Source organism: Bactrocera oleae, chromosome X (genome assembly GCF_042242935.1).
Source record: "Bactrocera oleae isolate idBacOlea1 chromosome X, idBacOlea1, whole genome shotgun sequence".
NCBI lineage: Eukaryota > Metazoa > Arthropoda > Insecta > Diptera > Tephritidae > Bactrocera > Bactrocera oleae.
In genome coordinates this window covers 20,391,820-20,410,407 of record NC_091541.1, presented here as the reverse complement: position 1 = coordinate 20,410,407, position 18,588 = coordinate 20,391,820, and the positions used below count along the sequence as shown (strand labels likewise).

Below are 18,588 nucleotides of genomic sequence, written 5' to 3'. Positions count from 1 at the left end.
TCAAATTGAAGAATGATTTAAATATTAAAATAAAGCTATTTTTGCAGCATTTAATATAAAAAAAATTTCTAAAAACGAATTAGTCAAGTGTTAGTGGATATAAAAGTGAAAAATATAAGTGTATAATTCATTTTAAATCGCAAAAATACGTATTTTGAATAGTTGAAATTTTCAACTTTAAACGTAAATATCTCGAAAACTATAACTTTCCCGCGGCTATATCTATATATATTCTTGATCTTTATCCCCGAAAGCCTGGGACGTTATTCTAAAGCCGACCCCTTTAATTTATGAATTTTTCGACTTTAATCGCGAATTTTTCGAAAACACTATTGATCTCCTACGACTATATCTAAATCCGGGAAAACTTTAGTTTAGCATCCCACGATTTCAGGGTTAAGAGGGGTATGGTTGGATAGAGGAGATTCTCCAGATCCTATAGTTTTCGAGTTATTTATATGGTTATCTTTTTTATGGTTATCTTTTCCTTTATATTATGCACTTATTACACACTAACACTTCACTACAATGTTTCTACATATTTATTTTATATTAAATATTTAAGTATTTGCTTTAAATAAGCATTTAATTTTTACACAATTTTCGTAATATGAACAATAACAAATGGGTTCCATGCTGTCAGATAATACGTGTTGTCATATCCAAAGGATGAAAGCAATCAAAATAAATAAAAAACCCAATCACCCTCTACAAAATATTATGAACTTAATTTTCCATTTTAATAAAAGAAAAAGGTTTTATGGCTTAAACGTATGTTTTATTGCATCTGATAATTTCACAAATGGATCATAATGCTGATTTACTATATTTTTACGCCATATGTATTCATATATCAAATTTTCAAAATCTTCACTGTTATTATAATTATCCTTAATAAAAATTGAAGTTTATAGAGAGTGATATATTCTCTTTAACATTGCTTTTTTTTTGTTAAGATTTTTTATCTGCACTGGCGGCCTTCGGCCGCGCTTCAAAAATATAACCCAGGTGGGTACAACACCGGGGTGTTCATAATTTAATCGCGTCAAACTTCTTTCCGCACTGGCGGCCTTCGGCCGCGCTTTAAAAAAATAACCCTGGCCAATCCAATACCATAATTTATCGATAGAAGGGAATGAACAAAATTATAGTTCATGTATTTGGGGTATAATCCTCTTTTATTGTTCATTTTAATTCGCTTTCATAATATATATTTATATATATATATATATAATAGACTAGGCGCCCTCCGCTGCGCTCCGGGACGATCGATTCGCTCGCTCGCCTACGTCCGCCCCCCGCCGAGCGCGAGCTAGCTCGCTCTTATGTTAGTTGATTCTCGACAGCAGCAGAAAACTTTTATATATAATAGAGAGATATGGCAACACTTATTATCTGACAACATGGATCCCATTTGTTATTGTTCATATTACGAAAATTGTGTAAAAATTAAATGCTCACTTAAAGCAAATACTTAAATATTTAATTAAAATAAATATGTAGAAACATTGAAGTGAAAAGTTAGTGTATAATAAGTGCATAATATAAAAGAAAAGATAACCATACATCGAGAAATTGTAAAATGAAATTTGTGAAATTTTCAACTTAAAATGCAAATATCCCGAAAACTATAAGTTTTCGGCGGCAATAATTTGATATATTCGTGATCTGGATAATCTCCTCTATCCAACCATACCTTTCTTAACCCTGAAATCGTGGGATGCTAAACTAAAGCCCACCCCAATATAATCTTAATCTAAAGAACATCCTCTATCCGTCATACCCATTTTATGCCCGAATTCGGGGGATGCTATACTAACGCCCAGCCATTTTATATACCATAAACACACCATTTCAATTTTATCACCACAAACCTGATGAAAATTAATAAATTAATTAGCCTTCCAAATTTAAAGCGCTTGATAAGTTATCAAAAGTCTTCATCCAATATTATGTATATTCATATTTAGTACCACGTACGAATACCGAATACTTTAATTTTATTGTAAATAAGAACGTAATTGAAAACATTCAAGATTAAAATAACTATTTGATGTGTTTGAGTTAAAACTGATTGGCAATAAGGTCACACATCAAATATTTCACTCTATTAAATTTGTCATAAAATCTTTCACTTCCTATTTCACGGATATACTAATCATTTGATTTACTCTCAAGATGGGTGACAAAAATGTCAGCAAAAACATAAAATGAATAGTACATTCGTATGCACGCAAAATCCACAGTTATATTGGCACTTAAACTAGCACAAATTAAGGAGATGAGATTTCACAATTACTTTTTATGCATAGTTATTGCACACCTTTTAACCCATATTTTGCTATGTAGTGTTTAAAAGCACAATGAGGACATCGATTTTATCATATTCGGTGTATCGATGCATGTCGGATTCATTCATCTCGCTGTAAAATCTCTTTCGGGACTGCTACACGTTCAATATCTATTGACGGCGATCCTGGTTCGCGTTAAATGTTGAACGTGTAGGTGGCAAATAATATAATTATATATTGTGTTTTTTGAATGATCTACTTATATTGATGATTGTCGGATCGCGACTGAATGCTACACGATCAATAATAATTAAGTAAGTATATATTCGAAATGAAGTGAGTTTCTGAAACACATACTCGTATGTTAATTAATAGTTTTGCTTCATTAAAGAAAACGGAAGAAAAAACATTCTATTGCATTGATGAAATATATTCAAAGAAGTCATTGGAGCAAAAACAATACGTCCTACCAACTGAAATTTTTATTAACATCAATATAAAAACATAATACAATTTTAATATAGATAGCACGGTATATAATATTATTAATTACTTTGCTCGTCATATTCCCATTTTACATACAAATTTTTGTGGATCTCGCGATCAATATTAATGTTTAACGTCCGATCTACGATCAGCGAATGGGATTTCAATATATAAAACGTGATATGTATCGCAATTCATCATTATTACACGCTACACGTTCAATAAAAATTGGGCCCCTATATCGCGGTCCATATATATTAAAGGTGTGGCATTTCACATAATGGCCTGCGAACCATACCAGAAAACAATGTAAATATTTTAATATCGCGGTTAATGAATCGCGTGATCAACGTTCAATATTAATTGCGCGATTCACGACAATATGTTTGAAAATTCGCCATACAACGAAACAAAGTATTGAAAATAATTCAAAATCATACGATTTTTATTAAAATTGTATTATTTATTTATATATATATAAAAAATTTAGCATTTTCAAAGATCCGGCGAATTCCTAACTATGGTTGCTAGTATTTGATTGATCTAACTTCTGCATTAGATTTATTTCTTCAAAACCAGAGTAACTTTTCTTCAGTTTCATTTTGACAATTTCTAACATTTCATTAAGCAAACGATTTTTTAACATATTATTTATTTATTTGAATAAATACTGTCGTAATAATTATTGAACGTATAGCATTAACTCGCGATACTTCCATAATCAATATTGTTCACGATGAAAATATCACAATAAATATTGAACGCGTGAAGGGTGCCATTTGTTTTAGATCGGTCTGTTTACACTAGAAAGATTTAACTCTCATATTCGGCAATTTCTTGTTAATGTTTCTGTCTGGTCATGCCTTACATTTTCAATAACTGGTTCTCTCGACAGGCAATTAAAGATATCTGAAAATCTGAAACTCTAGCAATGTTGCCAATGGAGACAACACATTGCAAATGTTTAGCAATTGATGCCTAAATATATTACATGCCATACATTGCTAGTAATTAACTGTCATTTTGATGGTTTGAAAGAGTTGTTTCATTTGCACACAAATTTTGAACACACATCCATGCAAAGCTTCGGTGGATGATGCCAGCAAAGATGAAATGCCAATGTTTTATGTATTGTTGTGTAAGCTGCCATTTAGCAAAGTAATATTCAAAACATGCAAAATAGTAATAAAATACATACATATGTATGTATGGTTGATATTTTAATGATAATTGTAAGCATATGTAAATATCATTGCTCATATTTAATTATTAAATTGGTTAATAAATTTTATACAACAATTATTTAAGTCTTATAATATGAAGTCTTACTTTTCCTAAAAATACATTTGTAGAAGAAAGTACGGAAAGCTTTAGTATAGCATCCTCCGATTTCGTGGACAAATCGACATGGGAGGAGAGGGGATGTTCTCCAGATCAAGAATATACAGTGAATCAAATTAACAACTATTGTATTGTACTTTCAACAAAAGTTAAAAAAACCCTTTTATGTACATTCTTAGAACAGCACTACACATCATCAAGTGTAAAAGCGTAAAAATTTAAAGCTTAGTGTAATTAGTTGCTGAAATAAAAGAAAATGGGCCGCGGTTTACAAATTTCGCTCGAAGTAAGAAAATTAATATTAAAATTATATATGCAAAATAAAGCTTTACGTGAAATTGCCAACATAGTAGGGAAACACCATTCAAGTGCTTATAACATTATAATATCGCAACAAATAACATAGATCTAAATATAAAACTCAGGTCGGGAGAACCTAAAACTTTGACGCCCTACGAAGAACGCAATGTCATCGTTGCAGTTAAACGAAATCCGCGTATTTAGCAGTAAAAATTTCGAATAATCTTGAATTTCAAAAAAATGTAAATCCTCAAACTGTGAGGAAATAAGAAAAAGCGGCTAAAATTTTCTAAAGAGTCTCTTGATAAGAAAGATTCGTTTTGGGAGAATGTTGTATTCACCGACGAATCAAAATTCAACATTTTTTAGTCGGAAGGAGTAATAAAGGTGTGGACGCGTGCCAATGCAGAGATGCAAGAAAATAACTTGATACTTACAGCCAAACATGGTGGGGGAAATACCATGGTTTGGGGGTGTATGGCTGCATCTGGCGTGGGTAATTCGAAGTTTATTACAGATAAAATGGACAAATAGATATATCTGAACATTCTAAAGGAAAATTTGGGTCCAAGTGTGCAAAAACTGGGTCTCGACAGCAGCCGATTTCTTTTTGAACAAGATAACGACACGTCGTATCTAGTCTGCGAATGGCTTTTATATAACTGCAAGCAACTCCAAATATAACCACAATCACCCTACATTAATCCTATAGGGCACATATGGGATTTGTTAGAAAAAATAATTCGACAACACAATATTTCTTCCAAGGACACGTTAAAAACCACTATAACACTAGACTGAATGAGCCAAAAATTACAAAGTCTGACACTGAGGTGCTAGTAAAAAGCATGCATCAGCGTTTGCAAGCAATAATTAAAGATAAAGGGGGACCAACAAAGTATTAAAATTATCATATATTTTCTGTATCAATCATTTTTTAATTCACTTTTGTTTTTGTACCAAAACTTTTTTGACGTGAAATTAATGGATTTGATGTTTTTGTTATTATAGTCCATCTAAAAGTAGATTTCTACTTTTTCCATTATCCACATAAATTTTTGTCATCCTCGCAAAACTGTTCAAGAGCTCAAACATGTGCTATATCCGCTCCAATATACCTATAAGACGCCATTTCGAGAATGAATATTTCATGGTAGCAAACGCCCACACAAGAACATTGCCAACCTCAATGGAAATGTATTTCACAGATGGTTTGCTTTGTACATTACTAGAGAAGCGGCATAAAGATTTCAAGAATGATAGAATATAAGCAGAGATGGGCACAACCTTAGCAAGTGCTAAAAGAGCGTAAGTCCCAGTTCACACACGGACTTTTTTTTATCGCCCAAACCGGTTTTCTGTACGCGAGGGAACGACGAGAAAAGACAAACGTACTGTGCCGCTCGTGATCGGATGGCACGCTTTTTGTTCTTGTTTGTAATAGTTTGCTGCTACGCAATTCTGCTTTCCTTTTTTGTAATAACGCTTGCTTCCAAATGAACGATATTTTGGAAATTTTAATTGCGTTATCTAATTTTTGTACGTAATATACAAGTATGTATGCATAGATTAACATACTTGTATGCATAGATTAACATACTTGTATATATTTTAAAAAATTGTGAATAAGGATAAAATTAAGATACTCAAAATAATTTAAGTTAAATTTTAAATAACACTTAAGAGTATTGAATGTAATAATATATACATAAATGACTTCTAATACAAAAGGAGTTACTTTTTCCTTTCCATAATTACATAAAATATATGAATATTCTATATTGAATAGAAAAAAAATATTGTATAAAAAAAATTATGGACTTTTAACACTTCCCAAAAAACTAGAAAATTCCTGTCATAAATTTGGCTTGGTAAATATTAGTAACGGGTATTCAATCAATCATGGGAATTTCCGACTTAAGTATTTCTTTGAAACTATTAAGGGGGTATTATGCATATTGTTCTACCAGAGAACTTAGAAGAACGAGAAGGTGCAGGTTCGACAGCGAACATTTGTAAACTTTCAGTCGAAGAATTCACCTCACAAGCTGGAGAAACAAATAACATCTCTCGCTTTTATAACAGCGAGGTGACTGTACACATACAGCTCTCTTAACATGCCCAACTGGCGAATATTGAAGAGAATATAATATGCATGCCAAGCAGGCAGTATTGATATGCCATTTGAAATATATATATATATATGTATATGTAAATTTGTCTACAAACATATGTATGTAGATGTGTTCACTCATTACTTCATGTAAAATCTCCGTTAGCACGGTCAACCAATGACCGAAGCTCACGTTTTATGCTTTCATGTCAAAGAATCAATGACAATGACGCGACGACCAAGCGTGTGTTGTTGGTAGAAAATCCAAGATATTGTCATTGTAAATATGTATGTTTATATATGAACAAGCATACATATTGACGCAAATTTTTGCGAGCCACGGATAAGTATTTTAAAATTGTAAACAAACATATTTTAGAATTGTTAAATATTTTAAATCAACAAAAGCTTTGTTGCCACTTTTGTCACTCTTTACTGGATTTTGTGGGTTTGCAGGGTTGTCACTTTTCCCTTCTAGAGGGAACATCTGAAAGTTGTTCAATTTATGATTTCTGGCTTTTGCCATCGTCGCGAAAAGGCAAACACATGCTCGGGGAGATCTGTAAAGCGTTTGTTTTTATGAATAAAACGACTTAGCTTATTGCATGTGCGCCAGTGTTCATGAATGAAAATGTTGTTTATGTGTCATATACTACTAATTTAGGATTTGGCTGCCATATTGATTTCTGGTGCTGCTCATGTTATTTGAGACAATTGTTGCTTTTGTACAACAATGTTTGTATTTTTTTTCTATTGGCTAACATACTTGCATTTGTACGCATATATGTTCATATGTAGATTTGTGTATGCATTACTTTTTTGCAATGTCGTACGCATATTTGTACATACATACTTACATATAGAGCAGTATGTATTTATTGATATGTGATAATTACAAAAATTATATTCTTCCATGTGTACATACCAGAGAATGTAAATGATCTCCATATTGATGTACATAAGTATGTATGTACATGCATAAATTATTAATTTTGTAACAATTGAAATTATAAAATGATTAAAAAAGGAAAATATATACTTTTTTGCATAATTTTCCGCATTTGATCATGCCGCGTTTGTGCAAAAAAAATCATATTTGATCAATTTTTCATCATAAAATTAGTTTATATAACAAAAAATAATCGCGCATACGTGAAGAAGCATTTGTATTTTTTGTTCAAAGTATTTCATTTGTCCCTTTATGTCGGTAGATACGTATTTCTGCCAGAGAACGTTGCTATAAATTCTCATTTCTGTTAAATATCCACTCGTGCTTGGGTGGCACGGTTTGTGTTCTTGTTCGTAACAGCTCGCTGCTACCCTTCTAGCATTCCTTTTCACTTTCAAATTCTTTGAATGGTTGCAAGAGCGCTCGGATTCAAATAAATATATACCATTCGTTCAGAAATTTGAATTCTGTTATCTATGTGGTGAATGTTATATGCAAATATGTATGCATAGAATAATAGAAATACTTTAAAAAATTGTAAATAAGGAGAAAATTAGGATTTTCTGTTATAAAATTGGCCTTGAAAATAATATTCAATACATTCTGGTGGATTAGAGAATTCCCGACTTAAGTATTTCTTTGAAACTATTAAGCGGGTAGGTATTATGAATCTTGTTCTACCACATTCATGGTAATTCATTGCAAGCAAAACCAGAGACCAACATTCCAACATACAAATGAAATATGCAACACACTTTAAGCGTCGCGTAGCCGAACGGCACAAACATTTGCGAAAATTTTCTGAAAAGGAATGACAGAAAAACTCGACTCGAGTTACTGGACTCTTTTCGCTCGTGTGAACAAACAGAGCGACACCAATAGAGAATTTGCCGATAATGAGCGACGAAATAATCACCAGGTGAATGCCATGTAAGTGATCGTATACGTATACACACAGATTGTAACTAACACACATAAAGGATTACCGCTTTCAGTATTTCTCTTCTTTTCATTAAACCAAGTGTTCGATCGATGATCAATGCAAAAGAAGTATGGACACCCCGGTGTTGGACAGACAAGGGTTATTCTTTTGAAACGAGACCGAAGGCCGCTAGTGCAAAAAAGAGTTTAACGCAAAAGAACTATGGACAACCCAGTGCAGAAAGGAGTTCTACGCGAAATAATGTATAACTTCTCTATTTATTTAAGAATATATGATATATAATTCATTTGAATGAAACAAAATTCATTTTGAACCATTGCCCCTTAATATGGTAAACAGAAAACGTTTTCATAATTTTTTCACACCACAATTTTTCATGATTGTAAACACACACATTTCTTGAAACTGTGAGTGTGCATTACTTTACAATTGTTGAAATTTAAATACAAATATAATATCTCGAAAACTATAAAACTTACGCGCGTATATGTCGTATCCGACGCCAAAAGAATCGTAATCGTGCCAACGGGAAAATATTTTGGTAATTTTTAAATAAATACTTTTATTTATTGACAATATAATTGCCAATTAAGTGAGTGATTGCAATTGCGATGTATCCAGCCGTAGTTTCTTGTATTATACACAAACATATACATATATTAATAATAATTCTGATTTATTTAAATTAAATTATGGTGAAAAAATTATAATTATTATGATAATGAAATTCATTTTATCTATAAAAAAATTAACAATTTTTCGACAACTTTTATATTCGAAGAAAAATTAAAAAAAGCTCGTACACATTTACTTAATTGGCAACTATGTCGTTTGGTTGGTTTATTTGCATAACAGTTATAGCAACTAGCCACTCTACACTTAATTTTTCAAAATCAATATATTTCATACCTATAAATTTAAATATATACAACCTTCGCAATCACAATCCCTTTTATAGATTTGCTTAATTAGAAATAATGTTGTCAATAGATAAAAAAAATTAAGTTTAAAATTACCAAAATATTTTCACGTAATATTATTCTATTTATTTTAGTAAGATTTTTTCACTATAAATAATTAAATGTTTTCACGAATTAACGAAAAAGTTTATATTTTTATTTACAACTTACAAGCTGTTCTCAGCTTTTTCTTCTCAACTCAAAAGAATTACGTCACAAGATGGCGGCATAGTGCCATTTGCTTTCCTAACAATTGTCACAGTCTAAACCGAAAAAAGTAAGGGTAAATTATTGTCATAATATTAAATACTATCATTCTTGTAAGGATTTGCGCTTTAATTCCAGCCTCGATTTATTAGGGCCGTTTTCTCAATACCCTTTTAGTGATATCCTTAATGGTAGCATAACTTGATGATAGCTTTAACTCACAGAACCACCTAATAGAACCGTTTTCACCAAGTTGTGTCTAGTTTACTTAAAGATAGTTTCATTATTGTGAATGCGTGGGGAAAACAGTTTACAAAATTTACATTGTGAACACGTAAAACTGTAGAAACGTCATTAATCTACATGTTCAGACAAGGACTCCTTTTGCTTCCCAAACCGGTTTTCGTAGGCGAGTCCGTGCCGCTCGTGTTCGGGTGACACGGTTTGCGTTTTTTTTCCGCAACAGCTCGCTGCTACGCAATTAATTTTCATTTTGAATTTCCTTGCATGGTTGCAACAGTGATCGGTTTCAAAAGAATATTTGCATTATATTTGGAAACTTAGATGTAATTACCCTTTTTTGTATGTAATATGAATATATGAATGCAATTATGAATAATAATGAGCGACAAAAAAGTCCCCGTCTAAACGCCCTGCATGCATTTTCTTATAGATTTTACAGCTGACAGCTAGCCAAGACTTCTTCTTTCGGTAAAGTTTACCAGAATTTAACTAACAGATGGTTGCCAACCAGATATTGAGAAAACCATTTTTCAATATGTTGCCGAAAAAGTTCTGGTTAAGCGCTTAACCATATATTAGAAAACGGCTCGTGTATAAACCCTTATTCGTGTATGCGTTTGGGCTTGTTACAATTACTTACTTTTTTGGATAACAAAAAGTGCCAAATTCAAGTAAAATTTTGTACAAAAAATAATTTATTGTCTAAATACAATCAAATACATAAAAATACTTTTATACTTGTAATAACTGTATACGATAAATTTGAAAATACAATTCAACCATCCGCTTGATTCTGATTTATTAAAGAACACTTTGGATTGTTACGCCGCTTCTAGACAGGCAGTGTACATTGCTAACCATCTGTCAACCATTGAGTTTGGTAATGTTCTTGTGTGGTAATGTTGTATGTGTATATACATAAATGAATTCTAATACAAATGGAGTTACTTTTACCAGAGAATGTAGATTATAGAGAAGGTTCAATTGCGGACCAGCGTGCGAATTATCAAAACCTAATATTAATAGTGGACTTCACCACATCTGACTCGGAAGGAGAAATTTTAACAGTGGAGAGTGAACAGAGCTGAGCATTGAATAAAAATTATGCTCAAAGACTTGCGTTGATTTTACAGCCACATGTTACTCTTTTGGCTTATATTTTTATACGTTTATATGCAATCATATTTATTGATATGAATATCATTTTGCGAATTTTTATGAATGAATGCAAAACTGATAAGATCTATTAGATTATGGAATTTCGAAATAATATTTATAGTCAATTTGGGCATTTAATAATATTATATAGTTTTTACATAATATGCATTGCTATATAATTGTATATCTTTTATCATGTTAATACTATATAGTCATATGTACATTTATCTGAACATGCGCATTTGAATGTACGCATTCAGAAATTCAAATCATAATTTTATCACTTATCAATACACTATATGCAGAGAATGTTAATAAATATTCATATATTAACATTCTCTGCTATATGTGCGCACATTGATTTATATGTCAACATATTATATATACCTATATGCATATATATAAAATCGCAAAAACTACAAACATTGTTCTACAAAAACAACAATCGTCACAAGTCAATATGTCAGCCAAATAGCCGAAGCCAAAATATATAGTAAATCACACAACAACAACATTTTCATTCATGAACGCAGGCGTACTTTCGACAAGCAACCTCGCTTCATTCATAAAAACAGATACCCTTACATCCCCCCGAGCATGCTTTTGCCTACAAGCGTCTTTTCACGACAATGGCAAAAGCTAAAAATCATAAATTGAAAAAATTTCTGATATTCCCTCTAGAAGGGAAAAGTGACAACCCCGCAAATATGAGTATTAAAATATTTTAGAATAAAAGTGACAACATAGTATATTTGTCGATTTAAAATTCAAGAAACTTTTTAAAGAAAATATTCAATATTCCTCTGATTTCTGTATACAGTGAACCCCGGTTAAGTATCAATCCTCCAATCCCTCTTATCTGCCTGTGTCTTGCTGCATCTCAGGTTTTTTTTTTAATTTTTTAAGGAAAACGGTTATATTTTTTTATTAAATACATAGGAATTATTTTTTTGGTACCCCTCCTTAAGTACCACAATCGCTTATGTACCACAAAGCACAAAAAATCTGCATCTTTGGTTTTGGCACTTAACCGGGATTGTCAAAGAATGTGCGTATGTAAATATTCGAATTTTTTGTACACAAATCTGCCCGTATATATGCACATGACTTGTTGACTTTGTTTCCATTTACGCATGCCACGTTGTATATGAAAAAGGGTTGATTATATGCGATGTATGTTTGTAAAAGTGTGTATGGTTCTGATTTCCCATGAAACAATGAGTGTACATATTTACATACATACGTTGCATATAGACAAATTAACAATTATAATGGGTACTTTCATATTTGTTTACATGCACACATAATTATACATATACTTACATATATATGTATAAGAATATTTGTGACCGCTTGGTCTTTTCTTATGGGGTTATGTCAAGCAAGAGGAGTACAAAATCAAACCCAGAAATCTGACTGAACTGAAGCAGTCCATTAAATAGATATTTGAGGCAATCCCGACTTGAACCCTCCAGCTAGCATTAATTTTCTAAATAGGTGTCCAATATGCATGGCTGAGCATGGAGGAATAATGAATTGTATAAAATAAAATTAAAATTTTTTATACAATACAAAAAAGATTGATAAAAAGAAACTTATTACGGTTAATTTTTGTAGCACGATTCGTGAGCCGCCCTGTATATGCAGAATATCTTAAAATTATATGCAAAGCCGTTTGCGCATTGTAAATATACGAATCTGTAAGCGTACATTTCTTAACATTGAATTTAGCATTATTTTTCTCATTTAACATTCAAAATGCTCAATTCTGCTATTTTGCGCTCCGCAGGGGTAAAATTTTGGTGAAATCCGCTTATAATTTGTTTGAGGTGAGATCCTCTTAAGTTGGCGAGTAACCCTCCGTCAAGAGGAACATTTTGACAATCGGCACACCATGAACTCTATGATATACGTTCTCTGCTTTTACCTTTCCATAACTACATAAAACATTAAGATGCTTTCACATTTATTTCATTTAACTGCAAAGGATTTGTTCGAATATTATTTTATTTTAAACAAGAATTGTAATTAGTTGATGAATATTCTATATTGAATAGAAAAAAAAATATCGTATACAAAAAATTATGGAGTCTTAACACAATCAATCATGGGAATTTCCGACTTAAGTATTTCTTTGAAACTATTAGGGGGTATTATGCATATTGTTCTACCAGAGAAGTTAGAAGAACGAGAAGGTGCAGGTTCGACAGCGAGCATTTGTAAACTTTCAGTCGAAGAATTCACCTCACAAGCTGGAGAAACAAATAACATTTCTCAATTTTATAACAGCGGGGTGACTGTACACATACAGCTCTCTTAACATGCCCAACTGGCGAATATTGAAGAGAATATAATATGCATGCCAAGCAGGGAGTATTGATATGCCATTTGAAAAAAAAAAAAAATATATATATATGTATATGTATATTTGTCTACAAACAACATATGTATGTAGATGTGTTCGCTCATTACTTCATGTAAAATCTCCGTTAGCACGGTCAACCAATGACCGAAGCTCACGTTTTTTGCTTTCATGTCATACATATTGACGCAAATTTTTGCGAGCCACGGATAAGTATTTTAAAATTGTAAACAAACATATTTTAGAATTATAAAATATTTTAAATCAACAAAAGCTTTGTTGCCACTTTTGTCACTTTTTTCTGGATTTTGTGGGTTTGCAGGGTTGTCACTTTTCCCTTCTAGAGGGAACATCTGAAAGTTGTTCAATTTATGATTTCTGGCTTTTGCCATCGTCGCGAAAAGGCAAACACTGCTCGGGGAGATCTGTAAAGCGTTTGTTTTTATGAATAAAACGACTTAGCTCATTGCATGTGCGCCAGTGTTCATGAATGAAAATGTTGTTTATGTGTCATATACTACTAATTTAGGATTTGGCTGCCATATTGATTTCTGGTGCTGCTCATGTTATTTGAGGCAATTGTTGCTTTTGTACAACAATGTTTGTATTTTTTTTTTATTGGCTAACATACTTGCATTTGTACGCATATATGTTCATATGTAGATTTGTGTATGCATTACTTTTTTGCAATGTCATACGCATATTTGTACATACAAACTTACATATTGAGCAGTACGCGCACATGTATTTATTGATATGTGATAATTACAATAATTATATTCTTCCATGTGTACATACCAGAGAATGTAAATGATCTCCATATTGATGTACATAAGTATGTATATACATGCATAAATTATTAATTTTGTAACAATTGAAATTATAAAATGATTAAAAAAGTAAAATATATACTTTTTTGCATAATTTTCCGCATATTATCATGCCGCGTTTGTGCAAAAAAAATCATATTTAATCAATTTTTCATCATAAAATTCGTTTATATAACAAAAAATAATCGCGCATACGTGAAGAGGCATTTTTATTTTTTGTTCAAAGTATTTCATTTGTCCCTTAATGTCGGTAGATAAGTATTTCTGCCAGAGAACGTTACTATAAATTCTCATTTCTGTTAAATATCCACTCGTGCTCGGGTGGCACGCTTTGTGTTTTTGTTCGTAACAGCTCGCTGCAGAGAACGTATATCATAGAGAAGGTTCACAGTGCGGCCATTAGCAAAATATTTCATGCTTCGCAGGGGAACTGAAAACTATGAGCGTGTTTCACCAAATGGCTACAATTAACATCAGGGGACTGAAAAATAGCAGAATTGAGCATTTTCAATGTTAATTGAGAAAAATAATGCTAATTTCAATGTTAAGAAATTTACGCTTACAGATTCGTATATTTACAATGCGCAAACGACTTTGCATATAATTTGAAGATATTCTGCCTATACAGGGTGGCTAACGAATCGTGCTACAAAATTAAACCGCAATAAATTTCTTTTTAGTCAATGCATTACATATATTTTTTTTTATTGTACAGAAAATTTTATTTTATTTAAACAATTAATTATTCCTCCATGCTCAACCACGCATATGCGACACCTAATTCGGGATTGCATCAATTATCTATTTAATGGACTGCTTCAGTTCAGTCAGATTTCTGGGTTTGATTTTGTACACCTCTTGCTTGACATAACCCGATAAGAAAAGACGAAGCGGTCCCAAATATTCTTATACATATATATGTAAGTATATGTATAATTATGTGTGCATGTAAACAAATATGAAAGTACCCATTATAATTGTTAATTTGTCTATATGCAACGTATGTATGTAAATATGTACACTCATTGTTTCATGCGAAATCTCCGTTGCCACGGACAACCAATGGCCGAAGCTCACGTTTTTTGTTTTCTTGTCAAAGAGTCACTGTGTCGAAGGACTGACGCGACGACAAAGCGTCACAACATTGTGTTGTTGGTAAAAAATCCGAGCTGTGCCGAAAAAATATTAACGAACGGCCGCCGATTGTCACCGCTTCCCTTGCCGCTCTAACAGCTTTGCCCACAAATCATCGTAAATATGTATGTTTATATATGAGCATGCATACATATTGACGCAGATTTTTGTGAGACACGGAAAAATATTTTAAAATTGTAAATTTAAATTGTAAAATATTTTAAATCGACAAAAGCTTTGTTGCCAGTTTTGTCAATTTTTTCTGTGTTTTGTGGGTTTGCGTGGTTGCAACTTTTCCCTTCCAGAGGGAATATCAGAAATTTGTTCAATTAATGATTTTTAGCTTTTGCCATCGTCGCGAAAAGAAGCTTGTGGGCAAACGCATGCTCGGGGAGATGAGAGGGTGTCTGTTTTTATGAATGAAGCGAGGTTGCTTGTTGAAAGTACGCCTGCGTTCATGAATGAAAATGTTGTTGTTGTGTGATTTACTATAAATTTGGGCTTCGCCTATTTGGCTGACATATTGACTTGTGACGATTGTTGTTTTTGTAGAACAAGTTTGTAGTTTTTGCGAGTGACATATTTACGAATATATGAATGTGGGTTTGTGTATCCATTATTTGTGTAGCAATGTCATAAGCACATATGTATGTATGTACATATAGAGCAGTGCGCGCAAATGTTATTACTGATAAATGATAATAACTTGATTTGAATTTGAATTGTACTTACATAAGTACATATGTATGTAAGCTTTAAATCATGAAAGGTGTGATTGGCATATATTTATATTTAAATATATTAAGATTTTTAAGATATTATGTTAGTGTGTTATATACTTATGTATGTATATATATAGTAAACCATAGCAGATACATATACATACATATGTACTTATATGAAAGCATTTCATATTATCAAACATAAGCAATATTTAAAAAGCAACTGCAAATATTCCTTTAAAGTAATATATTTTAACTAAAATGTAATACATTTTTCATGATATCATAGATATTCAGAAAAGGAATTTCATATCTATGAATATGATTGCATATAAACGTATAAAAATATAAGCTAACATGCGGCTGTAATATCAATGCAAACTTCTGAGCATAATTTTCATACAATGCTCAGCTCTGTTCACGCGTCACTGTTAAAATTTCCCCTTCCGAGCCGACTGTGGTGAAACACGCTCATCGCATTTTGTTAGGTTTTAACAATTCACACGCTGGTCCGTAGTTGGACCTTTTCTATATTTTACGTTCTCTGCTCGCTGCTACCCTTCTAGCATTACTTTTCACTTTCAAATTCTTTGAATGGTTGCAAGAGCGCTCGGATTCAAATAAATATATACCATTCGTTCAGAAATTTGAATTCTGTTATCTATGTGTTGTATGTAATATGCAAATATGTATGCATAGAAAAATTGTAAATAAGGAGAAAATTAATATACTCAAAAATATTCAATTTAAGTTTTTAATAACATATAGCGGTATTAAAAGTAATAATATATGAGTATACATAAAATAATTATAATTTTTTATTTTTATTTTACTTTTTTATATTGCTTTCATATCTATTTCTTTTAACCGCAAAGGATTTAGTTCGAATATCATTTTATTTTGAACAAGAATTGTAATTAATTCAAGGGTGTTTTATAATGTTGTACATAGAAAAAAGTATGGAGTAAAAAAATTATGGATTTTAAATACTTAAAGATTAGGAAATTTCTGTTAAAAATTTGGCCTTGAAAATTATATTCAATACATTCTGGTGGATTAGGGAATTCCCGACTTAAGTATTTCTTTGAAACTATTAAACGGGTAGGTATTATGAATCTTGTTCCACCACATTCATGGTAATTCATTGCAAGCAAAACGTGAGACCAACATCCCAACATACAAATGAAATATGCCACACACTTTAAGCGTCGCGTAGCCGAACGGCACAAACATTTGCGAAAATTTTCTGAAAAGAAATGTCAGAAAAACTCGACTCGAGTTACTGGACTCTTTTCGCTCGTGTGAACAAACAGAGTGACACCAAAAGAGAATTTGCCGATAATGAGCGACAAAATAATCACCAGGTGAATGCCATGTAAGGGATCGTATACGTATACACATAGATTGTAACTAACACACATAAACGAAGAATAAAAAAAATTTCTGTGTATTAGATTACCGCTTTTAGTATTTCTCTTCTTTTCATTAAACCAAGTGTTCGATCGATGATCAATGCAAAAGAAGTATGGACACCCCGGTGTTGGACAGACAAGGGTTATTCTTTTGAAACGAGACCGAAGGCCGCTAGTGCAAAAAAGAGTTTAACGCAAAAGAACTATGGACAACCCAGTGCAGAAAGGAGTTCTACGCGAAATAATGTATAACTTCTCTATTTATTTAAGAATATATGATATATAATTCATTTGAATGAAACAAAATTCATTTTGAACCATTGCCCCTTAATATGGTAAACAGAAAACTTTTTCATAATTTTTTCACCACAATATTTTTCATGATGGTAAACGCACACATTTCTTGAAACTGTGAGTGTGCATTACTTTACAATTGTTGAAATTTAAATACAAATATAATATCTCGAAAACTATAAGACTTACGTGCGTATATATCTGCGAATTTTAAAATCCGACGCCAAAAGAATCGTAATCGTGCCAATAATGTTACGGGTAAATATTTTGGTAATTTCTAAGTAAATACTTTTATATATTGACAATATAATTGCCAATTAACGAGTGACTGCAATTGCGATGTATCAAACCGTAGTTTCTTGTATTATACACAAACATATACATATAATCATAATAATTCTGATTTATTTAAACTAAATTATAGTGAATAGATTCGAAAATTATAATTATTATGATTATGAAATTCATTTTATCTATAAAAAATTAAAAATTTTTCGACAACTTTTATATTCGAAGAAAAATTAAATACACCCGTTTTTAATGGTTTATTTGCATAACAGATATAGCAACCTTTATATAACCTTCGCAATCACAATCACTGTTACACCAAAACTGTTTTTGGGTGGGCTTTAGTTTAGCATCCCACGATTTCAGGGTTAAGAGGGGTATGGTTGGATAGAGGAGATTCTGCAGATCACGAATATATATAATTATTGCCGCCGGAAACTTATAGTTTTCGAGATATTTGCATTTTAAGTTGAAAATTTCACAAATTTTATTTTAAAATTTCTCGATTTATGGTTAACTTTTCTTTCATATTATGCACTTTTTATACACTAACACT

General features: G+C 31.8%; 1 protein-coding gene across 8 annotated transcripts in view; it reads right to left on the bottom strand.

Annotated features, from left to right (window-relative positions):
- The window catches only part of Dyrk3 (Dual-specificity tyrosine phosphorylation-regulated kinase 3), a 199,068-nt gene extending 196,679 nt beyond the window's left edge, over positions 1 to 2,389 (bottom strand). For 5 of the 8 annotated variants that reach the window (XM_070112468.1, XM_070112473.1, XM_070112469.1 and 2 more), the window contains exon 1: positions 1,875 to 2,308. The gene's annotated coding sequence lies outside the window, so the exon portion shown is untranslated. Of the gene's footprint in view, positions 1 to 1,850 lie in introns of all 8 variants that reach the window. The other 3 variants (XM_070112476.1, XM_070112475.1, XM_070112470.1) reach the window with 3 other exon arrangements.
- Positions 2,390 to 18,588: the final 16,199 nt, after the last annotated feature.